General features: G+C 43.8%; 1 protein-coding gene across 4 annotated transcripts in view; it reads right to left on the bottom strand.

The window, feature by feature from the left end:
* The window catches only part of LOC104144325 (transcription factor RFX3-like), a 73270-nt gene extending 72766 nt beyond the window's left edge, over window positions 1-504 (bottom strand). For all 4 annotated transcript variants that reach the window (XM_068924624.1, XM_068924626.1, XM_068924628.1 and 1 more), the window contains exon 1: window positions 273-504. The gene's annotated coding sequence lies outside the window, so the exon portion shown is untranslated. The remainder of the gene's footprint in view (window positions 1-272) is intronic.
* Window positions 505-14989: the final 14485 nt, after the last annotated feature.

Here is a 14989-nt window from a genome sequence, read left to right as displayed (position 1 = left end):
TTGCTCCCCTTGGAAAATGATACTTCTTCCCGTATTATAAGATGTTGGGGGGGGGGGGGGGAGAAGCAGAAGGATTAGAAAGCCCTACATCCTTTCCCCCCCCACTACATCTCAATCAATAACAAAGCCCAATGGAGCAGTCCCAGCCCGAATACTGCAAGGAGGAATGAGGTAAAGGGTGGGTTTTTGGGGGGGGGAGGGGGAGGGAAGGAAAGAAGAAAGAAGGGAGAGAAAAGAGGGATTGCAAGCGCGTACAGAACAATCACATTCACCTGAGCTGCAGAGGACTGCGTTGCTGTTGTTCTTGCTGTTGGTGGCTGTTGTTGTAGGCGACAATGAGGAAGAAGATGAAGAGCAGCAGAAAAGCAGTTGTTGTTGATAGGTAACAGTCACCAGGACTACAGTGACTATGGCGCTTGATTCACAAGGCAACGGTTGCTATAACTCACAAAAGGGAGAGAGCAAGAGAAAGAGGAGGAGGCAACGGCCCAGCCAAAGAGACCCGGAAGAGGCAGGGCCTTCAGCATGACGGACAGCTTATAGGGCCGGAGAGGAGGAGGGTCGGCTCCCTCAGGGGAGGAAGAAAAGGTTGGGAGGGTGGTGTTAACTCCTCCTCCTTGTTAAGGGAATGCGAGGATGTTTTCTATCCCCAGCACGCGAAGTAGCAGCAATATGACGCTGGACTACCTGTAGCGGTAAGACCACGCTACATTGGAGCGGGCAGGAAAGGAACCTGTAGTAGTGGCTGATTACACAAACGGACAGCAACCACTAAGCTGGAACCCGAGGGGGAGAGAAGGAGGAAGAGAGGGGGCGTGGTCATATCTGGCTCCTACGTGGGCTGGGCTTACCGGCGTCCTGACGTCACATCCGATTAGAGACTAGGAGAAAGGTTTTCTTGTGATACCCACTAAGGGGGTTGTTTTGCTTTTCTATTCTGCTTGCTTCCTGCTATGAGGGAGTAGTTGTAGAGCGGGTAGGAAGTTCTGCTTTGTGCTCACTGCTTTTCATCCTTACCTTTCCTCTTCTTTTTCCATTAGAAAATGGTAGTTAAAAGCTGCTGATGGATGGGATATTTGTTAACTGTCACCATTTTAAAGCAAGTGAGACTGTGGCAGTAACTTTCCCACCTTCATTGGTGAAGCTGAATGTTTTCTGTAATTACTGCGTGTATTCAGCACGCACATATGTACTAACCACCATGTGTTACCTGCTGCCTTGTGCCATCCTTTCCACCCAACAATGTTCCTCATAGTCCCCTATTTCTCCCTACATATGCCTTTCCTTAGAGTGCAACCCACTTCACTTTGACCCCTTCCCCAAACACGTTTCATTCTGCATGCTGCTACTAGGGCAATGCTCTTTAATCTCCTTTCCTCACCCTGTTTCCCCTTAATCTCCCATATCACCAGTGATTCTTTGTTCCTCTACGATCATGGGGCTACAAGGTGTTGAGGATGGCTGCTTGTTTTAGGGATATAAGGGGTGTGTGTATCGGAGGCAATATACAATATGGGAATTTACATGGTGTCATACCTATTTTTCTGCAATGCATCCACATCTTATGTCCACTGTGATCCTGTATATCCCAGTAGCCCCAACACATCCCTACCTGCAGCTCTTTTGAACCTTTTCTAACCTGCAAAATCACTGTATAGCCTGTATGCAGCCCATTTTACCATCTACATAACCAATAATATTTGGCTGTAATCCATATATGTACACCATGTAATTTTATCATGCCATCTGTGATGTTTCTATTTCATACACAGTTTCTTATCCACACATGTATTACCTACATGTGCTTTGAACAATCCTGCATTCTTTTTAACATCTGTAGCCCTAAGCACCTGACATGTGCCTCATACTGTACAAGTACTCCATCTCACCTGTAGCACAGATACACCTTGAAATTGGTCTTATAAGCATAAGCATCTGTAACCTATTCATAGATACGTTGTGATTTTCAATGCCCTATGTAATCTTTATCAATTAACAGCCACAAGTATTTATAAAAAATACTGAAAAATCTGTGAATATATAAAATATAATTAAATCCTTCTCTGATTGATGGAATTTTAAGTCTGTAACAGAATAATCTTAAATTAGTAAAATGATGCCATTTTTCCAGGTGAAGATATAGCTTGTTACTTTCTATTATAGAACCTAATCTTGAGATGCTGAACAAACAACTACTCCACTAGGTTCTTCTATTTTAATGGATCTCTGGGTGATTGAAGAGCTCACACTCATTCACCTGCATAGTATTATGATGAGAGACAACCATAAATGGCAACTTGCTAACAATGGATAGTACTTTCTTTAATAAGTCAATTTGTTTCAAAGGTAAAACCTACTTTGATAAACTTATTTTTCCTTTCTATCCAGCAAATAAAGGTAGTTTAATTTAGCTAATAATACATTGAAAGTTTTGGTGGGGGGTTGTATTTTCATTGAATTTTAAATTCCTTCTTAATGACATAAGGGACAGAAAGGGTATTTCTAAAGGTTGGATAACTTTATCTCATAAAAATTGTTGCCAGAACACTGTGATTCTAATTCCATGGTAATGCTTTAGCAACCTTCATCTTACCCATGATGGTTAAGCAAGTGTTTACCTGAATGCTGTTTCTTCTCAATGCTCTACTGCCCTTTTTGTTCTGTAAGTTATCATTTGCATGCTTACTTGCTTGGAAAGGTGAACAGGATGAGCTGTGGTAAGTGCCATAAAGTGGTATAAAAGCATTGGGCTGTTGGTTTGTTTTTTCTCAAATCAGGGAACTTTATGTGCCCATCTTCTTTAAAGGAAGAAATCAAACCTCTTTTAGGCCTTGGCAGAAATAAAAAGAAATGGCTGAAGTTCGTTCCCCGACTCTACACGTTTGTAGAATGTAGAAACATCTTGTCAGAGTCCAGTACACTCTGAGCAGGTTCTTTTGGATATTCCACGCATATGGAGAGTGTAATGTTTTATATAAAAGTTTGTTTTGAGGGAATTTGATGTTACACAGGATTTTTGATTTAGCAGAGTGATATTGTGACTGAACTGTCTAGCTAGATTTTGTTAAGTGTATACACTTGTGTTGTGATTTCAGTATATTGCTGAATCAATGTGATTGTTATTACGGGTCTCTATAACATGCCCATTGTCACGACGCTGGGCGTCCCCAATCGCCGGGAAAGAATATGTGGGTTGATGCCAGCTTATGCCTGTTGCTCTCTTTGAAATTCCTTTGTTAGTTGTTGAGGTTTTATACTTTCTGTTGGCCTGAGCCACATATGTACTCCCCCCATGCTGGTCTGGCTATTCTCAGGGAGACCTTCACATTCCTTTGAACAACTCAAGAAACATTTACACCAGGTCTAACTAATGGATATGGCTGCTTATCTAAAACCAAAGTCACCCTCTGGCCCCCTTTGTGTTGAGATAGTCAGTTCTCTGTGCAACAGCAAGAATTAACGAGCTGCATCCTACACTGCCCTTGATCTTCATGGGGCACCTGGCCCTCTGAGCCTTCTCCCATTGTAGGGTTATTGGTCAGTCACGCATCTTCAGCTTATAAATATATAATCAGCTGTTATATAGATAGGAGGGTTGTAGCTGCCTGTGTTAAAAGGAAATTATCAAATCACTTTAAGTTTTAACCCTTCCTTCTATGCAAAGGTATCCACTTAGGTCCATCAGGGCCTAATAGGAATAGGAAATTCTGATTCAAATAATTCCAAATATATACAGATTTTTCTCTCACAGTAAACGTTTAAAACTTAAATCATTCTCAAAGAATGAATCTCTTCTTAATTTCTGAAGAGATGATCCTTTTTTCTGAACTTTACAACAATTGCTCTTTGCTAGATAATTACTCAATTAGTAAAAATATACTCAAATCATTTCATGTAACTGTTACAACTAGAGACAGCACTAAATGACCTTGCCAAATTGGAATATAAAACAGCTATTGATAAAAGGTAGATGTTTATGACATTGTATATATAGAAATTTTGATATACAATATTTTGTATATCAGAATAATTTTATGCCATTTTATATGTGCAAGGATCAAAGTTTTGTTTTTTTTTTTTTTACTAATGAACAAAAGTAAGGTTAGATAGAAGTCACTAATGTGTTCTGAAAAATATCTATCACTTTTCTGTTGTTGTTGTTCCGAGAAAGAAAACTTTAAACAGCTCAAAAGGAACTGATTTTATTTGCAGGGATTTAAACTGAAAATTTTCTCCTAAAAAAAAAAAAAAATAAGGGAAGAAAAGCTACTTCTATGAAATAATTTGTGGCTTCTGATAACAGCTTTTCAGTGCCTTTCTTTTTTGATCTTGAAGAGAAGGCCTTTTTACATTCTTCTGCTGTCAGGACTTTTCCAAAATGTTGACTCTTACAGAGTTTAGATTTTCTTTTTTTTTTTAAATAAGGTCATAATTAGACCAACTAGCATCTTATACAAGAAGTCCCACTCTTTAAGTCTACTTTATGGATTGTTTGCATTTCCAGATGATCTTCAGATGTGCAATCTGCCATCTCTAGCATATTTAGAATTTGCTATGAGAAATTTCTATCAGCTAGTCTCTGCAGAACACAGTATAACTAATACTTGTATATCTTATCAAACAGTATAAAGATAGTACAAAATGTTAAAGCAAAGTACCTAAGAACAATCATACTGGTTCAGACCAAGGATATATCTAGTCTGGTATTCTGACTGGCCCAATGGCCACAAGTGGATGCCTAGGGAATTGCAAGAACAACCAAGCATGTACATTTCTCTTGAATACTTTCCCAGCCTAAGACTATTTTCAGCTCAGGGTTTTCCTGAGCCTGATGTAATTTGTTTCTTTAATAAACCTCAATAGATATCTCTTCCAAGAACTTGTCAACTTTGCCCTTAAAATCATGTAGCCTTTTTGCATTCACGACATCTTTCAGCAAGAAGCTCCAAATGTTTGTCAGACCTATTGTATGAAGAAACAAGTCATTTTGTTTGCTCTGAACCCAAGTCTTACTGGCTTTGTTCTTGTATTGGAAGAGATAGTGAATAGTCAGTGCCAATCCACCTCTCCATGCCATATGTGATTTTTGTAAATCTTTATCATATCCCCCAAGTCATCTTTTTTCCAGGTTGAAAAATTGTTCCTCATTGTAGAAGCCATTCCATATGTTTGATTGTTTTTCTTGCTCTTCTCTAAACCTTTTCTGGTATTATAAATTTAAAGGATGTATTTAAGAGCTTGTTCAGGAGCATGGTATAGGGGCTTTGGTTGGGGATGGAAGGCCTTCTGTGGAAGCTGCCCATCCTACCACCTCCCCAGATCCTCTTGCTCCCAAGCCTCTGCCAATCTGGCATGTAGATAGACCAGAAACAGAGTTGGGTCTACTATGCATCCTGGAGTACCCCTTAGAAAAGGGTACGCAGAGTGTCCCTTTTCTCTCCTTCCTCATGAATACCACCTTGGACTTCAGGTGTTGCAGCATGCCCTCCAGAATGACTTTCTGGGGTATGCTGCATCCTACCTGCAAGAATGCAGGAAAAGGTGCCCAGATGAAGGGAGGTGGGGATGCTACTGCCTCTGTGGCCCCTCTTCCTCAGAGGACTCTGTGGAGGAGGGAAAAGCAAGATTGCCAGTCTTTGAGCATCTGAGAATACAACGCAAAGGTCTATTGCCTATGGCTATCTACTCCACAGCACCTAGGTTCTCAAGGAGACCATTTTCTGCAGGGTAGTGGAAATACTGGGATAGACCCGTTTCTTCCCTAACTCCTGTGAGGAGTAAAGCTAAGCTCTGAATAATGTTCCACAGGCACTCAGGTACAGAGTTTAAAAAACTGATTTATTGGGATCTTCCCCATATGGTAACACTCATGGGGAATCACTCAAGCAGGATGGCCAGTTACTGTCTAGGTGGTGACAGGATACTCCATTGCAAGTGTCCTTGTAACAGCATCTTCAGCTGGATCGGATGAGACTCTCCTAACTGTTGTCCAGTGAATTCTTATAATCCAGCTGGCCCATGGTCCTACGTGACCACTCCAGTGCATGCATAATCAGTTCCTATTGGCTGGTTAAAACTATCTTAACTATGTACAAAAGCTGTCCTATCCAATAATAAACATATCTAAACATACAAATAGTGTCTATCAATTGGTCAGTTACTTCATCTATGCAAAGCAGGAACTGCCTGGAGAGTTCCTGTCAATCAGTCAATTATCTTGTGAAAACAAAGCTGGGACAGTTTGGGGAGGGGATTCCTTTTACTGAGTGGTCAATAATCTCATCTAGGCAGAAACTGTCTGGGGAGTTCCTATTGATGACTAAACATGCTGAATATGTGCATAGGCACAGCCCTTATACCCAACTGCATTACAATTATAACTATAGTATAAATTTAAACACCACAGGTTTTGCCACGTTCCACCCTTTGGTCCATTACATATTGCTACACTCAATCTTGTTTATGGGCAAAGAGGAAACACACTTTTATATATAAAGCCAGGAATTTGTTATTAGTATAATTGAAATCTTAGCAGTCTAATCCAAGAATCACTATTAGTCCAGATGTAATTATTACAGAAAGAGAAATAATGTTTATGCAGAAAATGTCAGTAATAATAATACAGTTAAAATTGTTATACACACACTTCTTGGTTTCTACCCCTTTTCCTGGGGTTATGCTCACTCTTCCCCTGCTCCTCTGAGTCCTAAGGTTGGTGGTTTCATTCTGGTGTTGGGGGGTGGGGGTGTTACAGTGAGTTGTCAGCATCTGGAGTCATTCGCCAGGAGGAATATGATGTTCATGTTGATGGCTTCTTCCTCGCTCTAGGAGCCACTTGGGGTCATTTTTATGTTTGCTAACATGCTTTTACACTTTTGCTCTTTCTTCATTGGTCTGCAGCTCCATGTTACATCCAAATTTACTATATATGGTGACTTTTACATATGTTAGATACTATTTCTTTGTTCTCTTTGTTACCCCTAAAACGAGTTTTGTCCAGCTCCAGGTCTGCATTTCTTTAACTGGCCATGAGTGAGCTGTTTATAGCTGTGGGGTCTCCAGTGCCAAGCCTGTGCCCCATCTCTTATCATCCTGTGCTTGTACTCCTCTACGCTACGTTCTGTGTCTCCATCCCTCAAGACCATTGTGTTAGTCATAAATATCTCATTCTACATAGAATAACTGCTTGTTACTGCTAGCTATATAAAACTATGGATGTATCACACAAAGATAAACAAAAGTAAAACAAATTAGCCACAGCCACCTGGTTAATTAGAAAAATTGCTGTCACAGCTAAACCAAGTAAAACAAAGCTGCAGGCAGGTCAAGAAAAGGCAGACAGAGCAAGCCTGACAAGCCTTAGTCCTGGGGCCTTGCAAACTCAGTACAAAGCTTATGGCCTGATGCTAGCAATGGCAGTGCTGTATTACAGGGCTACGTGGTTACAATTCCTCCCTTTTGATAGTCCACAAATAACGTAGGCTATCACTCATGAGTCCAGTAAGGACATTGCAAACCCTCCTATGACTCAAGGTTCCTGATCAGGACTAAGTAAAGGATCTTCTTGGAGATGTTCGCTCTTTCCTAGCTGGTCTTGCCTTGTGATGACCTCTGTGGGCCTGAACATATTAAGAAAACCCCTGCAAAACGCCAAATTGCCAAACTGTTATTACAGGGCTACAGGGTAACAATATGTTACAGATCACCAAGAGTGCAGTAGTCATACTGCAGGTGCCCTATGTTCATCAGCCCCAAGGCATATTGGGACTATGGACTCCCAGAGGGCCATGCTTTCACATCTGCTCTTGTATCTCACTACTGGGGTCCAGTAGTGGTTAGCATGCACTATTAACCATTCTAGTCATAGGATACTTAATGAAGCGTAACAACATAGACATAGACAAGTACAAAACAATAATCCAATTCCAAACAATAGTGTAACTATAGGGTGCAATAGGGCATTCCCAGTCAGTGACTATCCACCAAAGATGTCACCTCACTGGTTAGCCAATGAGCCCTCCAGAGTAGCAGCCACCTTCATAATTTCACCTTCATCTGAATTGATGAACCACTTGAACCAGGCTTTGTGCTGTTGCTATAAGGATTCATGCAGGCCATCCACCGCTTGCTGGAACTTGGCCGCTTTGGATGCAACTATCCCATGTTGTACCCAAAAAGGAGTTCAGCCATTGAAAGCCTAACATAGCATCTAGGGAAATGCTTCGCACAAGTTTCAGTGGTAGATACAGTCCTGTTTGCTACTACTGCTCTGGCATTGTTCCAGCACTTCCACACTCCTGCCTCTGGGCCACTAGGATAACTGATGTCCCTATCCTCCCAGATGTGTGACAGCTGACATGCAGGGGTGCTGTTTCTATTGGAGACCACTCACACTTCTTCCAGCTGGACCATGTTGTATACCTGCAATTTAGTCTCACAACTAGACAATAAACAAGACTGTACAAGGTGGACAATACCTTTGTGACAAATCCGTTGTCTGTGGGTCACTTGTTCATACCCCCTGATATCTAACTTGCAGTTTGTCCTGGTATCAATTAGCATGCTAGAGGTCAAGTCCAGGTGGGGTGTTATCTGAACAACAAGGTTTGCTGAGTGATGCAAGATGTGAGACTTCATTGGCATCCCTGCAATGATATACTTAAGGTGGCTTTGCATGGTATGAATTTGCACTAGAGATGTTCCAGTATATAACTCAAATACCTGAAGGGCCCAGACTGTGCACAAGCACTCCTGCTTGCGGAGTGTATACTTCTGTTCCACACTGGAAAAGCCCCTAGCTGGTGCTTCCACCTTACAGCCTCTTACCATAGACTTGTCGCTATAGACTCCCCTCTCAATGCCAATTTGATCAAAAATTCTTTTGTCAGGTCAGGATTCTTCAATACCAGTGCCTGATCTGCCCTATTCTTCAGCTTTGACAGTGTAGCATCATACTCTGGTGATCAATCTCAAATCCAATTCTTCTTGGTCAGCACCAGCAGGGTCACACTATGTCCACATACCCTAGCACAAACTGCCTGACAAACCTGACCCTCCCCCACCCAACAGCATTTGCAACTGGGGCATGTTAATTGGGACAGGAGTTTCTAGTAAAGCCTTTATTACCCATTCCTCCTTAATAGCCTTTCCAAGTAGTATAAGGCCAACTTTTCTCCCAGATAAGAAGTGACAGGTGCCCTGCCCCCAACTTCTGGCAGAGCCCTGGCCCTACTGGCAGTCACATGTCCCACTTGCCCTGGAAGTCCCTCCCCTGTTCCAATCATGTGGTCAGTTTACTCTGCCCCTTTTTGCCCCTTGGGGGACACCATTTTTTAACATGTCATACCCCATATGTTCTCAGAGTGCCCTGTGATTGGATGGCAGAGCAAGCCGCCCCTTCCAGTTTACCTGGAAGTACATCGGAACAGGAAGTCCCCTCCCAGTAAATACATGGGGACCACCATTTTGTTTCAGCCACCATTTTATGGCATGGAGCTGCCATTTTTGACGTCATACCCCACGTTCTCAGAAAGCCCTGTGATTAGCTGTCAAGACAAGCTGTCCCTTCCTGTTTACCTCAGGAAGATGTCAAGACAGGTAGCCCCCTCCCACTAAATACATGGGGGCCACCATTTTTGACAACATCATACACCACGTGTTTTCATACTACCCTGTGTTTGGCTGGCTGCCATTTTTGACACCACCATACACATGTGATCTCAGAACACCCTCTCATTGGTTGTTCCTTTCCTTTGGCCCAGGAAGTTCTCACATACAAATATATATACATCTATTTATATGTATATATGTAAATATATATATAAAGGGGTGTACAAATATGTATAAATTTATTTATACATAGATATACTTTATATATATATTTATGTATATATAGTATATATAGAGAGATATAAGTAAAATATGTATATATCCATAAAAGTATATGTATATTACACATGTTTAATAAGAGATAATGAAATTAATATTTAAAGTTTAAATGTGAAGAGAAAATAATTAAATGAAAACAAAATACAGGTTCAGGGCCTCCCACTTTACAAGGCTGCTGAACAAGCCCTAACATGTTTGGGGGGGAGATTAAGAGGGTGGGATGTGCCAAAAGGGGAGGGGGCACAAACAAGTTGGAACATGCCCGAGGGCTACAGACCCCTCCTAGGAGGCCACCAATGGGCCTCTGCGCAACCCCCACCCTCTGCAAAAAGAGACCAATCCTGTGAGCCAGACCAAGAGACCCCTGCATCCGGTCCCAGCCCAGCAGGATGACCATGCAGTGTTACTGGGGCAGCCGCTGGGCTTTGCACGGTGCTGCAAGACACAGGCAGCGCTGTCCGCTAAAATGGAAAACCAGACCAAAATGCCAACTTCAGAAGAACATGTGCGTGGGGACAATAAAGGAATGCCCCAAAGGGCTTCCCAAAGAAAAACATGCAAACCAGAAGAACTGACCAATGGGTTCATGAATCGGAAACTATATTTCAAGGTAAGTGTCACACAGAGAGGATGGGCGGGGAGGGAGCTCCCTTGTTCATGGCTGTGGGGGAGCTTACAACTACTTGCAATAACATTACGGGGTGCAGGCTGGTGCTATATGTTTCCTTATCCTTAGGTCGATGCTGCAAATAAGAGGCAGAAAACCAAGCATGCAATCAAGACTGTCCTGTTAGACCATGATTACTGTGGAAGCAGCAAGACCCAAGCTTTGGGACACAGCCTGCAGACCCATGGTCTTAGAGACCACAGCTACTGCAGACAGAGCAAGGGGAGCAGTAAGAGCAATGGGGGTGATGCCAAGCTGAAAGACCATCATTATTATTGGGTACAGAGGAGTGGCAGGCAAGAAGGAGGGCATAAAAGGGCTAGTGGTGCTGATAATTCTGGGGCCTTGGCTCACAGGGTAGTGAAACAGAAAAACCTGTTACAACAAAGACTGATAATTAGGAAAGCTAAACAAATTTTGCATCACTACAAGCATCTGGTTGGCAAGGGGTTACAGGGACTAAGCGCTAGGGAGATGATCCCCTGGAAGGGACTTCACAGATATTGCATATCCCTGCAGAGCGAGGGACTGTGTGTAAGGGCCCTGAGAGCATCCTCCCTCCTGGAGGTTTGGCTGCCTGGACTCAGGGCCAGCTTAGAGATAGTGCAGCCTATAGGCTGCCTCCTTCCCTCTGGTGACCTTGTAGAGGGTTTCCAGACAGTGCTGCTGAGAGGCCTCAGTCAGGGCTGACCCCTCCTTCCCCTGGGAGCTGCTTTTAAGCTGAGCATCTACCATTTGGCACCCCACCTGAACTACAGTTCCCACTGCATCTCAGCCAAGCCTGTGCCTGTCCATGGGCCCTGTTGATCCAGCCCCTGACCCTGATCCACAGACTGACTTTCTGGCCTGACCTTGGACCTGCCCCATCACTATGAACTTGCCTGGTGATCACTGGATTTTGGCTGGCCCTGGTTACCATCACTGGACCTGCCCTGCTCACCTCGCTCAGGTACTGTGGGACTGGGCCCTTATTGGCAAGGCCACTGCCTCTGCCAGCCTTGTTATCATGCTTGGCTCCTGGCTCCCCTGCCTTTCTGGAGCAGCCAGCCCTTGCCGCTCCCTGACACTGTGCCCCTACAAGTCCACAATGAGGATGTCTCCCAGGAGGGGCCACTGGCAGCACTTCCAAGCCCCTGGGGGGCATTTGAAAGCCCAGATTCATCCCCTGCCCTCAAATGTCACAGGGGTGGTGGAGGGGGTGGCAGATTGACTTGTGGCTTCCATGAAGCATGTTCAGCAGTGGGAATGGCCAATACAGAGGCTTGGAGCAAGGCAACACATAGAAGAATACAGATTTGTTAATTTAGATCAGGTATCGGTACATGAAGCTTATGAAACATTTGTTAGGAGCAAATTTTTGACCACTTAGGCCAGCTGTTTGAACTTGGTGATTATGCTCAGCTCTGTCTTGAAGCTGTTAGCATGCATGAATTTATATTCTCCCACTATTAATGTAAGTAATATGAATGCAGAGAAATTGTTAGACTGAGTCAGTTCTCGCCTGCAAAGTGAGAGCTGTGTTTTGATCAGATTTTCTGCCTCGCTATCATTATTGTAAAAGCTGGGGGGGGGGAGAGGGAGGGTACACAGAACCCTACAGTCTATCCCCCATTCTAAAATTATAGACCAAAAGTGGTGCTATTTAACTGATCTAAATAACAGCGAGAATAATCTCTGTTTTGCTGGGAGTCTCAGAGCACTTACAGCAGTGAGGATCTGACAGACGCAGAACTGTAAAGCAGAACAAAAGAGCTACATGACAGACTGGGGTGGTCCCTGCACAGGAAGGTCACGCTGAGCAACATCCCCTTGTGTGCGGACCTGCTACATGTTAATTATAGGTGTCATCATTGTGTCTGAGGGGAAAAAGGGTTGGGGGATTTTTAAGCCAAACAACCATCTCAGATGTCCCAGGACCTGTTTCCTCCTTTTACACAATGAACGTTATTATGGTGGTAGGGATGTCAGGAAGGTATTTGGGGTGAGAAACTTCTGTGAGCTTTGTCAGACTTTGTATAATCACATCCCTAGCTGTAAATATTATTGCCGGCTCTGCTTGTCGTGGTGACTGTGCAATTAACTTGGGGACAAGGATGAGGTGCCCTAGCTGCAGGCTGCTGTGCAGGTCTGGGGAATGTTTACAGAGGCATGAGGCCCTGGCTATGAAAAAACAAAGTGATTTTTTTTAGCTGTGATTTTCTGTGAGATGTGCAAGGCCCCTGTGGAAAAGCCTCACAAATGTAAAGGCTGGAAGTTGGGAATGTGCTATGGAGAGATCTGTAACGTAAACCAGCACCAGTGCTTCATGCCCGTGATCACCAATCCAAAAGCAGGGCAGGGCTACGTTATCTATGCCAGGGAATGTATGCAGGAAACTGGGTCACATGTACCAAATTACATTTTTGCCATGGAGTTAGCTCTGGATGCCCCTTGGGATGAAGAAGAAGGGGTGGAAAGGAAAACTGGAGGAGAATGGGAGTTTAAAGGGAACACATGTCTTGTGGACTGCATTCAGTAGTTTATGGACACAAAGTTTCGGGGCTACGCTTTCCTAGCACATAACGCCAAAGGCTATGATGGCTACTTTGTTGTTAGCCAGCTTCTGAAGGAAAAAATGGACGTGCAATTAATCACCCAAGGTGGTAGTGTCATGTGCATAGAAGTACCCAGCCTGAGTATATGCTTCATAGATGCTCTAAATTTTTTATCCATGAAACTAAGCAGCCTTCTCCCAGGTGTTGGGATTCAAGGGCTGCAAAGGTTATTCCCCTCATTTTTTCAACACTGCTGAAAATCAAAGTTATATAGGCCCTTTTCCCTAGAAAAGGAGATATAGTTTAACATGGATGGCTTTCGTTCACAGCTACTCAGAAGAATGTACAAAATCTGAGCTGAATTTATTTGAAATGTCCCTGACGCAGACCAGCATTGAGAAAAAGCTCAGTTATTGAGGTGCCTCCACTTTCCGCTATCACGGAGTCTGTACCTCTGGACTTTTTCATAGCTGGGAATGGGAAAGATGACATAGAGCTGAACAACACTACTGTAACTCTGTTGCAAAATTTTAAAAGCTGATGGGTCCAACCTCGATGCCAGAGAGGCCATGGGCCTCGTGAATTACCTGCTGGCCTCTATTTTCAGCCAGCTGGACCTTATGCTGGGAGACCGACTGATAAACCAGAGCAACAACTGCTACCCCTACCACACCTTCATGAAGTTGCTTCTCAATTACAGCCATGACATGCTGTCCACGCACTTCTCCACCGGGCTGTTCTACAAAGACACAGCTGGGCAGCAGGATGGATGGTATCAGTATTTGGGGTTAAGGCAACGCTCAGCTCTGACGACCCAGAGTAGGAGGACTGAAGTGTTAGGACCCCTCCACAGTGATCTATTCTTTCAATAAAAGCTTTTGTTGAACAGCATGGATGTGAAAATTCAGCTCCCTTTTGAGGGAGGCCTGCAGATCATACAGGAATGAGATTATGGTGATGACCCATTACACATTCTAGGAGAAAAAGGGTGATGAAAAGGTGAAGGTTTTTCACTGTATAGATCCCTTTCTACTATGCTGGCCTCTGCTCTCATGTCCATGTGCTGGTTTATGTTCCTTAAACCTAACACAATAGCACTCCTCCCTCTAGATGCCTATCATCAGAGGAAAAAGAGATATTCGACCCCCTCTATTCAATCGCTTATGTACATGGCTGAAAAGGAAAATATTCAAATCTGTCACAGAATCACAGAATCTTTTAGGTTGGAAGGGACCTCTGGAGATCATCTAGTCCAACCTCCCTGCTCAAGCAGGGACCTCTAGAGCATATTTCCCAGGATCACATCCAGACGGGTTTTGAATGTCTCCAGGGAAGGAGACTCCACTACCTCTCTGGGCAACCTGTTCCAGTGCTCTGTCACCCTCACAGTGAAGAAGTTTTTCCTCAGGTTTAGATGGAACTTCCTGTGGTTCAGTTTGTGCCCATTGCCTCTTGTCCTGTTGCTGGGCACCACAGAGAAGAGGCTGGCCTCATCCTCTTGACACTCCCCCTTCAGATACTTGTACACATTTATGAGATCGCCTCTCAATCTTCTCTTCTCCAGGCTGAACAGGCCCAGCTCTTGCAGTCTTTCTTCATAGGAGAGCTGCTCCAGCTCTCTAATCATCTTTGTAGCCCTCCGCTGGACTCTCTCCAGTAGCGCCATGTCTCTCTTGTACTGGGGAGCCCAGAATTGGACACAGGACTCCAGGTGAGGCCTCACCAGGGCTGAGTAGAGGGGCAGGATCACCTCCCTCGACCTGCTGGCAACACTCTGCCTAATGCACCCCAGGAGACCATTGGCCTTCTTGGCCACAAGGGCACATTGCTGGCTCATGTTTAACTTGTTGTCCACCAGCACTCCCAGGTCCTTCTCTGCAGAGCTGCTTTCCAGCAGGTC

The sequence above is a fragment of the Struthio camelus genome, chromosome W (genome assembly GCF_040807025.1).
Source record: "Struthio camelus isolate bStrCam1 chromosome W, bStrCam1.hap1, whole genome shotgun sequence".
NCBI classification, from domain to species: Eukaryota; Metazoa; Chordata; class Aves; order Struthioniformes; family Struthionidae; genus Struthio; species Struthio camelus.
This window is presented reverse-complemented; position numbering and strand designations above follow the sequence as displayed.